The following is a 14,523-nucleotide window of genomic DNA, read 5'->3' on the forward strand; positions in this document are numbered from 1 at the left end:
CACTTTCTATGATTTGAACCTCTTCTGTGAGTACAGTATTAGATTCCGACGCTTCACTTCAGGTTTACTGTATCCCTTGGACCTTCTTATTGACGATGAAACACAGAAATTGCATCCGAATTTAATACAAAAAGCACAATGCCGACTTAAGTACAAGAGGACTGACACTCTCACTTTCTACGATTTGAACCTCTCCTGTGAGTCCAGTTTTAGATTCCGATGCTTCACTTCAGGTTTACTGTATCCCTTGGACCTTCTTATTGACGATGAAACACAGAAATTGCATCAGAATTTAATACAATAGACACAATGCCGACTTAAGAACAAGAGGACAGACAATCTAACTTTCTATGATTTGAGCCTCTCCAGTGAGTCCAGTTTTAGATTCCGATGCTTCACTTAAGTTTTACTGTATCCCTTGGACCTTCTTCTGGACGATGAAACACAGAAATTGCATCAGAATTTAATACAATAGACACAATGCCGACTTAAGAACAAGAGGACAGACAATATAACTTTCTATGATTTGAGCTTCTCCAGTGAGTCCAGTTTTAGATTCCGATGCTTCACTTAAGTTTTACTGTATCCCTTGGACCTTCTTCTGGACGATGAAACACAGAAATTGCATCCGATTTAATACAAAAGGCACAATGCCGACTTTAGTACAAGAGGACTGACACTCTCAATTTCTATGATTTGTACCTCTAATGTGAGTCCAGTATTAGATTCCGATGCTTCACTTCATGTTTACTGTATACCTTGCACCTTCGTATTGACGATGAAACACAGAAATTGCATCCGAATTTAATACAAAAATCACAATGCCGACTTAAGTACAAGAGGACTGACACTCTCACTTTTTACGATTTGACCCTCTCCTGTGAGTCCAGTTTTAGATTCCGATGCTTCACTTCAAGATTACTGTATAACTTGCACCTTCTTATTGACGATGAAAAGCAGAAATTGCATCCGAATGTAATACAAAAGGCACAATGCCGACTTAAGTACAAGAGGACTGACTCACTCTCTATGATTTGAACATCTCCTGTGAGTCCAGTTTTAGATTCCGATGCTTAACTTCAGGTTTACTGTATCCCTTGGACCTTTTTATTGACGATGAAATACAGAAATTGCATCCGATTTTAATACAAAGGGCTCAAGCCGACTTTAGTAAAAGACGACTGACACTCTCACTTTCTATGTTTTGAACCTCTTCTGTGAGTACAGTATTAGATTCCGACGCTTCACTTCAGGTTTACTGTATCCCTTGGACCTTCTTATTGATGATGAAACACAGAAATTGCATCCGAATTTAATACAAAAGGCACAATGCCGACTTAAGTACAAGATGACTGACACTCTCACTTTCTACGATTTGAACCTCTCCTGTGAGTCCAGTTTTAGATTCCGATGCTTCACTTCAGGTTTACTGTATCCCTTGGACCTTCTTATTGACGATGAAACACAGAACTTGCATCAGAATTTAATACAATAGACACAATGCCGACTTAAGGACAAGAGGACAGACAATCTAACTTTCTATGATTTGAGCCTCTCCAGTGAGTCCAGTTTTAGATTCCGATGCTTCACTTAAGTTTTACTGTATCCCTTGGACCTTCTTCTGGACGATGAAACACAGAAATTGCATCCGATTTAATACAAAAGGCACAATGCCGACTTTAGTACAAGAGGACTGACACTCTCAATTTCTATGATTTGTACCTCTAATGTGAGTCCAGTATTAGATTCCGATGCTTCACTTCATGTTTACTGTATACCTTGCACCTTCGTATTGACGATGAAACACAGAAATTGCATCCGAATTTAATACAAAAATCACAATGCCGACTTAAGTACAAGAGGACTGACACTCTCACTTTTTACGATTTGACCCTCTCCTGTGAGTCCAGTTTTAGATTCCGATGCTTCACTTCAAGATTACTGTATAACTTGCACCTTCTTATTGACGATGAAACACAGAAATTGCATCCGAATGTAATACAAAAGGCACAATGCAGACTTAAGTACAAGAGGACTGACTCACTTTCTATGATTTGAACATCTCCTGTGAGTCCAGTTTTAGATTCCGATGCTTAACATCAGGTTTACTGTATCCCTTGGACCTTCTTATTGACGATGAAATACAGAAATTGTATCCGATTTTAATACAAAAGGCACAATGCCGACTTTAGTAAAAGACGACTGACACTCTCACTTTCTATGATTTGAACCTCTTCTGTGAGTCCAGTTTTAGATTCCGCTGCTTCACTTCAGGTTTACTGTATCCCTTGGACCTTCTTATTGACGATGAAACACAGAAATTGCTTCAGAATTAATTACAAAAGACACAATGCCGACTTAAGAACAAGAGGACAGACAATCTAACTTTCTATGATTTGAGCCTCTCCTGTGAGTCCAGTTTTAGATTCCGGTGCTTCACTTCAGGTTTACTGTATCCCTTGGACCGTCTTATTGACGATTAAACACAGAAATTGCATCAGAATTTAATACAAAAGCACAATGCCGACTTAAGAACAAGAGGACTGACACCCTAACTTTCTATGATTTGAGCCTCTCCTGTGAGTCCGGTTTTAGATTCCGATGCTTCACTTAAGGTTTACTGTATCCCTTGGACCATCTTATTGACGATGAAACACAGAAATTGCATCCGATTTAACACAAAAGGCACAATGCCGACTTAAGTAAAAGAGGACTGCCACTCTCACTTTCTATGATCTGAACCTCGCCTGTGAGTCCAGGTTTAGATTCCGATACTTCACTTTAAGATTACTGTATACCTTGCACCTTCTTATTGACGATGAAACACAGCAATTGCATCCGAATTTAATACAGAAGGCACAATGCCGACTTAAGTATAAGAGGACTGACACTCTAACTTTCTATGAATTGAATCTCTCCTGTGAGTTCAGTTTTAGATTCCGATGCTTCACTTCAGGTTTACTGTATCCCTTGCACCTTCTTATTGACGATGAAACACAGAGCTTGCATCCAAATATAATACAAAAGACACAATGCGGACTTAAGTACAAGAGTACCGACACTCTCACTTTCTATGATTTGTACCTCTCCTGTGAGTCCAGTTTTAGATTCGGATGCTTCACTTCAGGTTTACTGTATTCCTTTATACCTTCTTATTGTCGATTAAACACAGAAATTGCATTCGAATTTAATACAAGAGGCACAATGCCGACGTAATACATGAGGGCTGACACTCTAACTTTCTATGATTTGAACCTCGCCTGTGAGTCCAGTTTTAGATTTCGATGATTAACTTCAGGTTTACTGTATACCTTGCACCTTCTAATTGACGATGAAACACAGAATTTGCGTCCGAATTTAATACAAAAGGCACTATGCTGACTTAAGTACAAGAGGACTGACACTCTCACTTTCTATGATTTGAACCTGTCCAGTGAATCCAGTTTTAGATTCCCATGCTTCACTTCAGGTTTACTATATCCCTTGGACCTTCGTACTGACGATGAAACACAGAAATTACATCCGAATTTAATACAAAAGGCACAATGCCGACTTAAGTACAAGAGGACTGACACTCTCAGTTTCTACGATTTGAACCTCTCCTGTGAGTCCAGTTTTAGATTCCGATGCTTCACTTCAGGTTTACTGTATCCCTTGGACCTTCTTATTGACGATGAAACACAGAAATTGCATCAGAATTTAATACAAAAGACACAATGCCAACTTAAGAACAAGAGGACAGACAATCTAACTCTCTATGATTTGAGCCTCTCCTGTGAGGCCAGTTTTAGATTCCGATGCTTCACTTAAGTTTTACTGTATCCCTTGGTCCTTCTTCTTGACGATGAAACACAGAAATTGCATCCGATTTAATACAAAAATCACAATGCCGACTTTAGTAAAAGACGACTGACACTCTCACTTTCTATGATTTGAACCTCTTCTGTGAGTACAGTATTTGATTCCGACGCTTCACTTCAGGTTTACTGTATCCCTTGGACCTTCTTATTGACGATGAAACACAGAAATTGCATCCGAATTTAATACAAAAGGCACAATGCCGACTTAAGTACAAGAGGACTGACACTCTCACTTTCTACGATTTGAACCTCTCCTGTGAGTCCAGTTTTAGATTCCGATGCTTCACTTCAGGTTTACTGTATCCCTTGGACCTTCTTATTGACGATGAAACACAGAAATTGCATCAGAATTTATTACAATAGACACAATGCCGACTTAAGAACAAGAGGACAGACAATCTAACTTTCTATGATTTGAGCCTCTCCAGTGAGTCCAGTTTTAGATTCCGATGCTTCACTTAAGTTTTACTGTATCCCTAGGACCTTCTTCTGGACGATGAAACACAGAAATTGCATCCGATTTAATACAAAAGGCACAATGCCGACTTAAGTATAAGAGGACTGACACTCTCACTTTCTATGATTTGTACCTCTCCTGTGAGTCCAGTTTTAGATTCGGATGCTTCACTTCAGGTTTACTGTATACCTTGCACCTTCTTATTGTCGATTAAACACAGAAATTGCATTCGAATTTAATACAAGAGGCACAATGCCGACTTAAGTACATGAGGGCTGACACTCTAACTTTCTATGATTTGAACCTCGCCTGTGAGTCCAGGTTTAGATTCCGATACTTCACTTCAAGATTACTGTATACCTTGCACCTTCATATTGACGATGAAACACAGAAATTGCATCCGAATTTATTACAAAAGGCACAACGCCGACTTAAGTACAAGAGGACTGACACTCTCACTTTCTATGATTTGAACCTCTCCTGTGCGTCCAGTTTTAGATTCCGATGCTTCACTTCAGGTTTACTGTATCCCTTGGACCATCTTATTGACGATGAAACACAGAGTTTGCATCCAAATTTAATACAAAAGGGACAATGCCGACTTAAGTACAAGAGGAATGACACTCTAACTTTCTATGATTTGAACCTCTCCTGTGAGTCCAGTTTTAGATTCCGATGATTCACTTCAGGTTTACTTTATACCTTGCACCTTCTTATTGACGATGAAACACAGAAATTGCATCCGAATTTAATACAAAAGGCACAATGCCGACTTAAGTACAAGAGGAATGACACTCTCACTTTCTATGATTTGAACCTCTGCAGTGAGTCCAGTTTTAGATTCCGATGCTTCACTTCAGGTTTACTATATCCTTGGACCTTCGTATTGACGATGAATCACAGAAATTGCATCCGAATTTAATACAAAAGGCACAATGCCACCTTAAGTACAAGAGGACTGACACTCTCACTTTCTACGATTTGAACCTCTCCTGTGAGTCCAGTTTTAGATTCCGGTGCTTCACTTCAGGTTTACTGTATCCCTTGGACCGTCTTATTGACGATTAAACACAGAAATTGCATCAGAATTTAATACAAAAGGCACAATGCCGACTTAAGAACAAGAGGACTGGCACCCTAACTTTCTATGATTTGAGCCTCTCCTGTGAGTCCGGTTTTAGATTCCGATGCTTCACTTAAGGTTTACTGTATCCCTTGGACCATCTTATTGACGATGAAACACAGAAATTGCATCCGATTTAACACAAAAGGCACAATGCCGACTTAACTAAAAGAGGACTGACACTCTCACTTTCTATGATCTGAACCTCGCCTGTGAGTCCAGGTTTAGATTCCGATACTTCACTTCAAGATTACTGTATACCTTGCACCTTCTTATTGACGATGAAACACAGCAATTGCATCCGAATTTAATACAGAAGGCACAATGCCGACTTAAGTATAAGAGGACTGACACTCTAACTTTCTGTGAATTGAATCTCTCCTGTGAGTTCAGTTTTAGATTCCGATGCTTCACTTCAGGTTTACTGTATCCCTTGCACCTTCTTATTGACGATGAAACACAGAGCTTGCATCCAAATTTAATACAAAAGACACAATGCGGACTTAAGTACAAGAGTACCGACACTCTCACTTTCTATGATTAGTACCTCTCCTGTGAGTCCAGTTTTAGATTCGGATGCTTCACTTCAGGTTTACTGTATACCTTGAACCTTCTTATTGTCGATTAAACACAGAAATTGCATTCGAATTTAATACAAGAGGCACAATGCCGACTTAAGTACATGAGGGCTGACACTCTAACTTTCTATGATTTGAACCTCGCCTGTGAGTCCAGTTTTAGATTCCGATGATTAACTTCAGGTTTACTGTATACCTTGCACCTTCTAATTGAGGATGAAACACAGAATTTGCGTCCGAATTTAATACAAAAGGCACTATGCTGACTTAAGTACAACAGGACTGACACTCTCACTTTCTGTGATTCGAACCTCTCCAGTGAATCCAGTTTTAGATTCCCATGCTTCACTTCAGGTTTACTATATCCCTTGGACCTTCGTACTGACGATGAAACACAGAAATTGCATCCGATTTAATACAAAAGGCACAATGCCGACTTTAGTACAAGAGGACTGACACTCTCAATTTCTATGATTTGTACCTCTAATGTGAGTCCAGTATTAGATTCCGATGCTTCACTTCATGTTTACTGTATACCTTGCACCTTCGTATTGACGATGAAACACAGAAATTGCATCCGAATTTAATACAAAAATCACAATGCCGACTTAAGTACAAGAGGACTGACACTCTCACTTTTTACGATTTGACCCTCTCCTTTGAGTCCAGTTTTAGATTCCGATGCTTCACTTCAAGATTACTGTATAACTTGCACCTTCTTATTGACGATGAAAAACAGAAATTGCATCCGAATGTAATACAAAAGGCACAATGCCGCCTTAAGTACAAGAGGACTGACTCACTCTCTATGATTTGAACATCTCCTGTGAGTCCAGTTTTAGATTCCGATGCTTAACTTCAGGTTTACTGTATCCCTTGGACCTTCTTATTGACGATGAAATACAGAAATTGCATCCGATTTTAATACAAAGGGCTCATTGCCGACTTTAGTAAAAGACGACTGACACTCTCACTTTCTATGATTTGAACCTCTTCTGTGAGTACAGTATTAGATTCCGACGCTTCACTTCAGGTTTACTGTATCCCTTGGACCTTCTTATTGACGATGAAACACAGAAATTGCATCCGAATTTAATACAAAAGGCACAATGCCGACTTACGTACAAGAGGACTGACACTCTCACTTTCTACGATTTGAACCTCTCCTGTGGGTCCAGTTTTAGATTCCGATGCTTCACTTCAGGTTTACTGTATCCCTTGGACCTTCTTATTGACGATGAAACACAGAAATTGCATCAGAATTTAATACAATAGACACAATGCCGACTTAAGAACAAGAGGACAGACAATCTAACTTTCTATGATTTGAGCCTCTCCAGTGAGTCCAGTTTTAGATTCCGATGCTTCACTTAAGTTTTACTGTATCCCTTGGACCTTCTTCTGGACGATGAAACACAGAAATTGCATCCGATTTAATACAAAAGGCACAATGCCGACTTTAGTACAAGAGGACTGACACTCTCAATTTCTATGATTTGTACCTCTAATGTGAGTCCAGTATTAGATTCCGATGGTTCACTTCATGTTTACTATATACCTTGCACCTTCGTATTGACGATGAAACACAGAAATTGCATCCGAATTTAATACAAAAATCACAATGCCGACTTAAGTACAAGAGGACTGACACTCTCCCTTTTTACGATTTGACCCTCTCCTGTGAGTCCAGTTTTAGATTCCGATGCTTCACTTCAAGATTACTGTATAACTTGCACCTTCTTATTGACGATGAAACACAGAAATTGCATCCGAATGTAATACAAAAGGCACAATGCCGACTTAAGGACAAGAGGACTGACTCACTTACTATGATTTGAACATCTCCTGTGAGTCCTGTTTTAGATTCCGATGCTTAACTTCTGGTTTACTGTATCCCTTGGATCTTCTTATTGACGATGAAATACAGAAATTGCATCCGATTTTAATACAAGAGGCACAATGCCGACTTTAGTAAAAGACGACTGACACTCTCACTTTCTATGATTTGAACCTCTTCTGTGAGTCCAGTATTAGATTCCGAAGCTTCATTTCAGGTTTACTGTATCCCTTGGACCTTCTTATTGACGATGAAACACAGAAATTGCATCCGAATTTAATACAAAATGCACAATGCCGACTTAAGTACAAGAGGACTGACACTATCGCTATCTGCGCTTTGAACCACTCCTGTGAGTCCAGTTTTAGATTCCGATGCTTCACTTCAGGTTTACTGTATCCCTTGGACGTCTTATTGACGATGAAACACAGAAATTGCATCCGAATTTAATACAAAAGGCACAATGCCGACTTAAGTACAAGAGGAATGACACTCTCACTTTCTAAGATTTGAACCTCTCCTGTGAGTCCAGTTTTAGATTCCGATGATTCACTTCAGGTTTACTGTATACCTTGCACCTTCTTATTGACGATGAAACACAGAAATTGCATCCGAATTTAATACAAAAGGCACAATGCCGACTTAAGTATAAGAGGACTGACACTCTAACTTTCTATGAATTCAATCTCTCCTGTGAGTTCAGTTTTAGATTCCGATGCTTCACTTCAGGTTTACTGTATCCCTTGCACCTTCTTATTGACGATGAAACACAGAGCTTGCATCCAAATTTAATACAAAAGACACAATGCGGACTTAAGTACAAGAGTACCGAAACTCTCACTTTCTATCATTTGTACCTCTCCTGTGAGTCCGGTTTTAGATTCGGATGCTTCACTTCAGGTTTACTGTATACCTTGCACCTTCTTATTGTCGATTAAACACAGAAATTGCATTCGAATTTAATACAAGAGGCACAATGCCGACTTAAGTACATGAGGGCTGACACTCTAACATTCTATGATTTGAACCTCGCCTGTGAGTCCAGTTTTAGATTCCGATGATTAACTTCAGGTTTACTGTATACCTTGCACCTTCTAATTGACGATGAAACACAGAATTTGCGTCCGAATTTAATACAAAAGGCGCTATGCTGACTTAAGTACAAGAGGACTGACACTCTCACTTTCTATGATTTGAACCTCTCCAGTGAATCCAGTTTTAGATTCCCATGCTTCACTTCAGGTTTACTATATCCCTTGGACCTTCGTACTGACGATGAAACACAGAAATTACATCCGAATTTAATACAAAAGGCACAATGCCGACTTAAGTACAAGAGGACTGACACACTCACTTTCTACGATTTGAACCTCTCCTGTGAGTCCAGTTTTAGATTCCGATGCTTCACTTCAGGTTTACTGTATCCCTTGGACCTTCTTATTGACGATGAAACACAGAAATTGCATCAGAATTTAATACAAAAGACACAATGCCGACTTAAGAACAAGAGGACAGACAATCTAACTCTCTATGATTTGAGCCTCTCCTGTGAGTCCAGTTTTAGATTCCGATGCTTCACTTAAGTTTTACTGTATCCCTTGGACCTTCTTCTTGACGATGAAACACAGAAATTGCATCCGATTTAATACAAAAGGCACAATGCCGACTTTAGTACAAGAGGACTGACACTCTCAATTTCTATGATTTGTACCTCTAATGTGAGTCCAGTATTAGATTCCGATGCTTCACTTCATGTTTACTGTATACCTTGCACCTTCGTATTGACGATGAAACACAGAAATTGCATCCGAATTTAATACAAAAATCACAATGCCGACTTAAGTACAAGAGGACTGACACTCTCACTTTTTACGATTTGACCCTCTCCTGTGAGTCCAGTTTTAGATTCCGATGCTTCACTTCAAGATTACTGTATAACTTGCACCTTCTTATTGACGATGAAAAACAGAAATTGCATCCGAATGTAATACAAAAGGCACAATGCCGACTTAAGTACAAGAGGACTGACTCACTCTCTATGATTTGAACATCTCCTGTGAGTCCAGTTTTAGATTCCGATGCTTAACTTCAGGTTTACTGTATCCCTTGGACCTTCTTATTGACGATGAAATACAGAAATTGCATCCGATTTTAATACAAAGGGCTCAATGCCGACTTTAGTAAAAGACGACTGACACTCTCACTTTCTATGATTTGAACCTCTTCTGTGAGTCCAGTATTAGATTCCGACGCTTTACTTCAGGTTTACTGTATCCCTTGGACCTTCTTATTGACGATGAAACACAGAAATTGCATCCGAATTTAATACAAAAGGCACAATGCCGACTTAAGTACAAGAGGACTGACACTCTCACTTTCTACGATTTGAACCTCTCCTGTGAGTCCAGTTTTAGATTCCGATGCTTCACTTCAGGTTTACTGTATCCCTTGGACCTTCTTATTGACGATGAAACACAGAAATTGCATCAGAATTTAATACAATAGACACAATGCCGACTTGAGAACAAGAGGACAGACAATCTAACTTTCTATGATTTGAGCCTCTCCAGTGAGTCCAGTTTTAGATTCCGATGCTTCACTTAAGTTTTACTGTATCCCTTGGACGTCTTATTGACGATGAAACACAGAAATTGCATCCAAATGTTATACAAAAGGCACGATGCCGACTTAAGAACAAGAGGACTGACACTCTACCTTTCTATGCATTGAACCTCTCGTGTGAGTCCAGTTTTAGATTCCGATGCTTCACTTCATTTTTACTGTATACCTTGCACCTTCGTATTGATGATGAAACACAGAAATTGCATCCGAATTTAATACAAAAGTCACAATGCCGACTTCAGTACAACAGGACGGACACTCTCACTTCCTACGATTTGGACCTCGCCTGTGAGTCCAGGTTTAGATTCCGATACTTCACTTCAAGATTACTGTATACCTTGCACCGTCATATTGACGATGAAACACAGAAATTGCATCCGAATTTATTACAAAAGGCACAACGCCGACTTAAGTACAAGAGGACTGAAACTCTCACTTTCTATGATTTGAACCTCTCCTGAGCGTCCAGTTTTAGATTCCGATGATTCACTTCAGGTTTACTGTATACCTTGCACCTTCTTATTGACGATGAAACACAGAAATTGCATCCGAATTTAATACAAAAGGCACAATGCCGACTTAAGTACAAGAGGACTGACACTCTCACTTTCTGCGATTTGAAACTCTCCTGTGAGTCCAGTTTTAGATTCCGATGCTTAACTTCAGGTTTACTGTATCCCTTGGACCTTCTTAATAACGATAAAACACAGAAATTGCATTCGAATTTAATACAAAAGGCACAATGCCGACTTAAGTAAAAGACGACTGACACTCTCACTGTGTATGATTTGAACCTCTTCTGTGAGTCCAGTATTAGTGTCCGAAGCTTCACTTTAGGTTTACTGTATCCCTTGGACCTTCTTATTGACGATGAAACACAGAAATTGCATCCGAATTTAATACAAAAGGCACAATATCGACTTAAGTACAAGAGGACTGACACTCTCACTTTCTACGATTTGAACCTAACCTGTGAGACCAGTTTTCGATTCCGATGCTTCACTTCAGGTTTACTGTATCCCTTGTACCTTCTTATTGACGATGAAACACAGAAATAGCATCCAAATGTTATACAAAAGGCACATAGCCGACTTAAGTACAAGAGGACTGACACCCTAACTTTCTATGCTTTGAACCTCTCCTGTGAGTCCAGTTTTAGATTCCGATGCTTCACTTCATTTTTACTGTATACCTTGCACCTTCTTATTGACAATGAAACACAGAAATTGCATACGAATTTAATACAAAAGGCACAATGCCGACATAAGTACAAGAGGAGTGACACTCTCACTTTCTACGATTTTATCCTTTTCTGTGAGTCCAGTTTTAGGTTCCGATGCTTGACTTCAGGTTTACTGTATCCCTTGGACCTTCTTATTGGCGATGAAACACAGAAATTGCATCCGAATTTAATACAAATGGCACAATGCCGAATTAAGTGCAATAGGACTGACACTCTCACTTTCTATGATTTGAACCTCTCCTGTGAATCCAGTTTTAGATTCCGGTGATTCACTTCAGGTTTACTGTTTCCCTTGGACCTTCTTATTGACGATGAAACACAGAAATTGCATCCGAATTTGATACAAAAGGCACAATGCCGACTTAAGTACAAGAGGACTCCCACTCTAACTTTCTATGCTTTGAACCCCTCCTGTGAGTCCAGTTTTAGATCCTGATGCTTCATGTCAGGTTTACTGTATCCCTTGGACCTTCTTATAGACGATGAAACACAGAAATTGCACCCGAATTTAATACAAAAGGCACAATGCCGACTTAAGTATAAGAGGACCGACACTTTCACTTCGACGATTTGAACCTCTCCTGTGCGTCCAGTTCTAGATTCCGATGCTAATTTCAGGTTTACTGTATGCCTTGGACCTTCTTATTGACGATGAAACAAAGAAATTGCACCCGAATTTAATACAAAAGGCACAATGCCGACTTAAGTACAAGAGGACTGACACTCTCACTTTCTATGATTTGAACCTCTCCTGTGAGTCCAGTTTTAGATTCCGATGCTTCACTTAAGGTTTACTGTATATCTTGGACCATCTTATTGACGATGAAACACAGAAATTGCATCCGATTTAATACAAAAGGCACAATGCCGACTTAAGTACAAGTGGACTGACACTCTCACTTTCTATGATTTGTACCTCTAATGTAAGTCCAGTTTTAGTTTCCGATGCTTCACTTCATCTTTACTGTATACCTTGCACTTTCTTATTGACGATGAAACACAGAAATTGCATCCGAATTTAATACAAAAAGCACAATGCCGACTTAAGTACAAGAGGACTGACACTGTCACTTTCTACGATTTGACCCTCTCCTGTGAGTCCAGTTTTAGATTCCGATGCTTCACTTCAAGATTACTGTATAACTTGCACCTTCATATTGACGATGAAACACAGAAATTGCATCCGAATTTAATACAAAAGGCACAAAGCCGACTTAAGTACAAGAGGACTGCCTCACTTTCTATGATTTGAACCTCTCCTGTGAGTCCAGTCTTAGATTCCGATGCTTCACTTCAGGTTTACTGTATCCCTTGGACCATCTTATTGACGATGAAATGCAGAGATACCATCCGAATTTAATACAAAAGGCACAATGCCGACTTAAGTACAAGAGGACTGACACTCTAACTTTCTATGATTTGAACCTCTCCTGTGAGTCCAGTCTTAGATTCCGATGCTTCACTTCAGGTTTACTGTATCCCTTGGACCTTCATATTGACGATGAAACACAGAAATTGCATCCGAATTTAATACAAAAGGCACAATGCCGACTTAAGTACAAGAGGACTGACACTCTCACTTTCCGCGATTTGAAACTCTCCTGTGAGTCCAGTTTTAGATTCCGATGCTTCACTTCAGGTTTACTGTATCCCTTGGACGTCTTATTGACGATGAAACACAGAAATTGCATCCAAATGTTATACAAAAGGCACAATGCCGACTTCAGTACAAGAGGACTGACACTCTACCTTTCTATGCATTGAACCTCTCCTGTGAGTCCAGTTTTAGATTCCGATGCTTCACTTCAGTTTTACTGTATACCTTGCACCTTCGTATTGATGATGAAACACAGAAATTGCATCCGAATTTAATACAAAAGTCACAATGCCGACTTAAGTACAACAGGACTGACACTCTCACTTCCTACGATTTGGACCTCGCATGTGAGTCCAGGTTTAGATTCCGATACTTCACATCAAGATTACTGTATACCTTGCACCGTCATATTGACGATGAAACACAGAAATTGCATCCGAATTTATTACAAAAGGCACAACGCCGACTTAAGTACAAGAGGACTGACACTCTCACTTCCTATGTTTTGAACCTCTCCTGAGCGTCCAGTTTTAGATTCCGATGCTTCACTTCAGGTTTACTGTATACCTTGCACCTTCTTATTGACGATGAAACACAGAAATTGCATCCGAATTTAATACAAAAGGCACAATGCCGACTTAAGTACAAGAGGACTGACACTCTCACTTTCTGCGATTTGAAACTCTCCTGTGAGTCCAGTTTTAGATTCCGATGCTTAACTTCAGGTTTACTTTATCCCTTGGACCTTCTTAATAACGATAAAACACAGAAATTGCATTCGAATTTAATACAAAAGGCACAATGCCGACTTAAGTAAAAGACGACTGACACTCTCACTATGTATGATTTGAACCTCTTCTGTGAGTCCAGTATTAGTGTCCGAGGCTTCACTTTAGGTTTACTGTACCCCTTGGACCTTCTTATTGACGATGAAACACAGAAATTGCATCCGAATTTAATACAAAAGGCACAATATCGACTTAAGTACAAGAGGACTGACACTCTCACTTTCTACGATTTGAACCTAACCTGTGAGACCAGTTTTCGATTCCGATGCTTCACTTCAGGTTTACTGTATCCCTTGGACCTTCTTATTGACGATGAAACACAAAAATAGCATCCAAATGTAATACAAAAGGCACATAGCCGACTTAAGTACAAGAGGACTGACACCCTAACTTTCTATGCTTTGAACCTCTCCTGTGA

This window comes from Schistocerca americana, chromosome 1 (genome assembly GCF_021461395.2).
Source record: "Schistocerca americana isolate TAMUIC-IGC-003095 chromosome 1, iqSchAmer2.1, whole genome shotgun sequence".
NCBI lineage: Eukaryota > Metazoa > Arthropoda > Insecta > Orthoptera > Acrididae > Schistocerca > Schistocerca americana.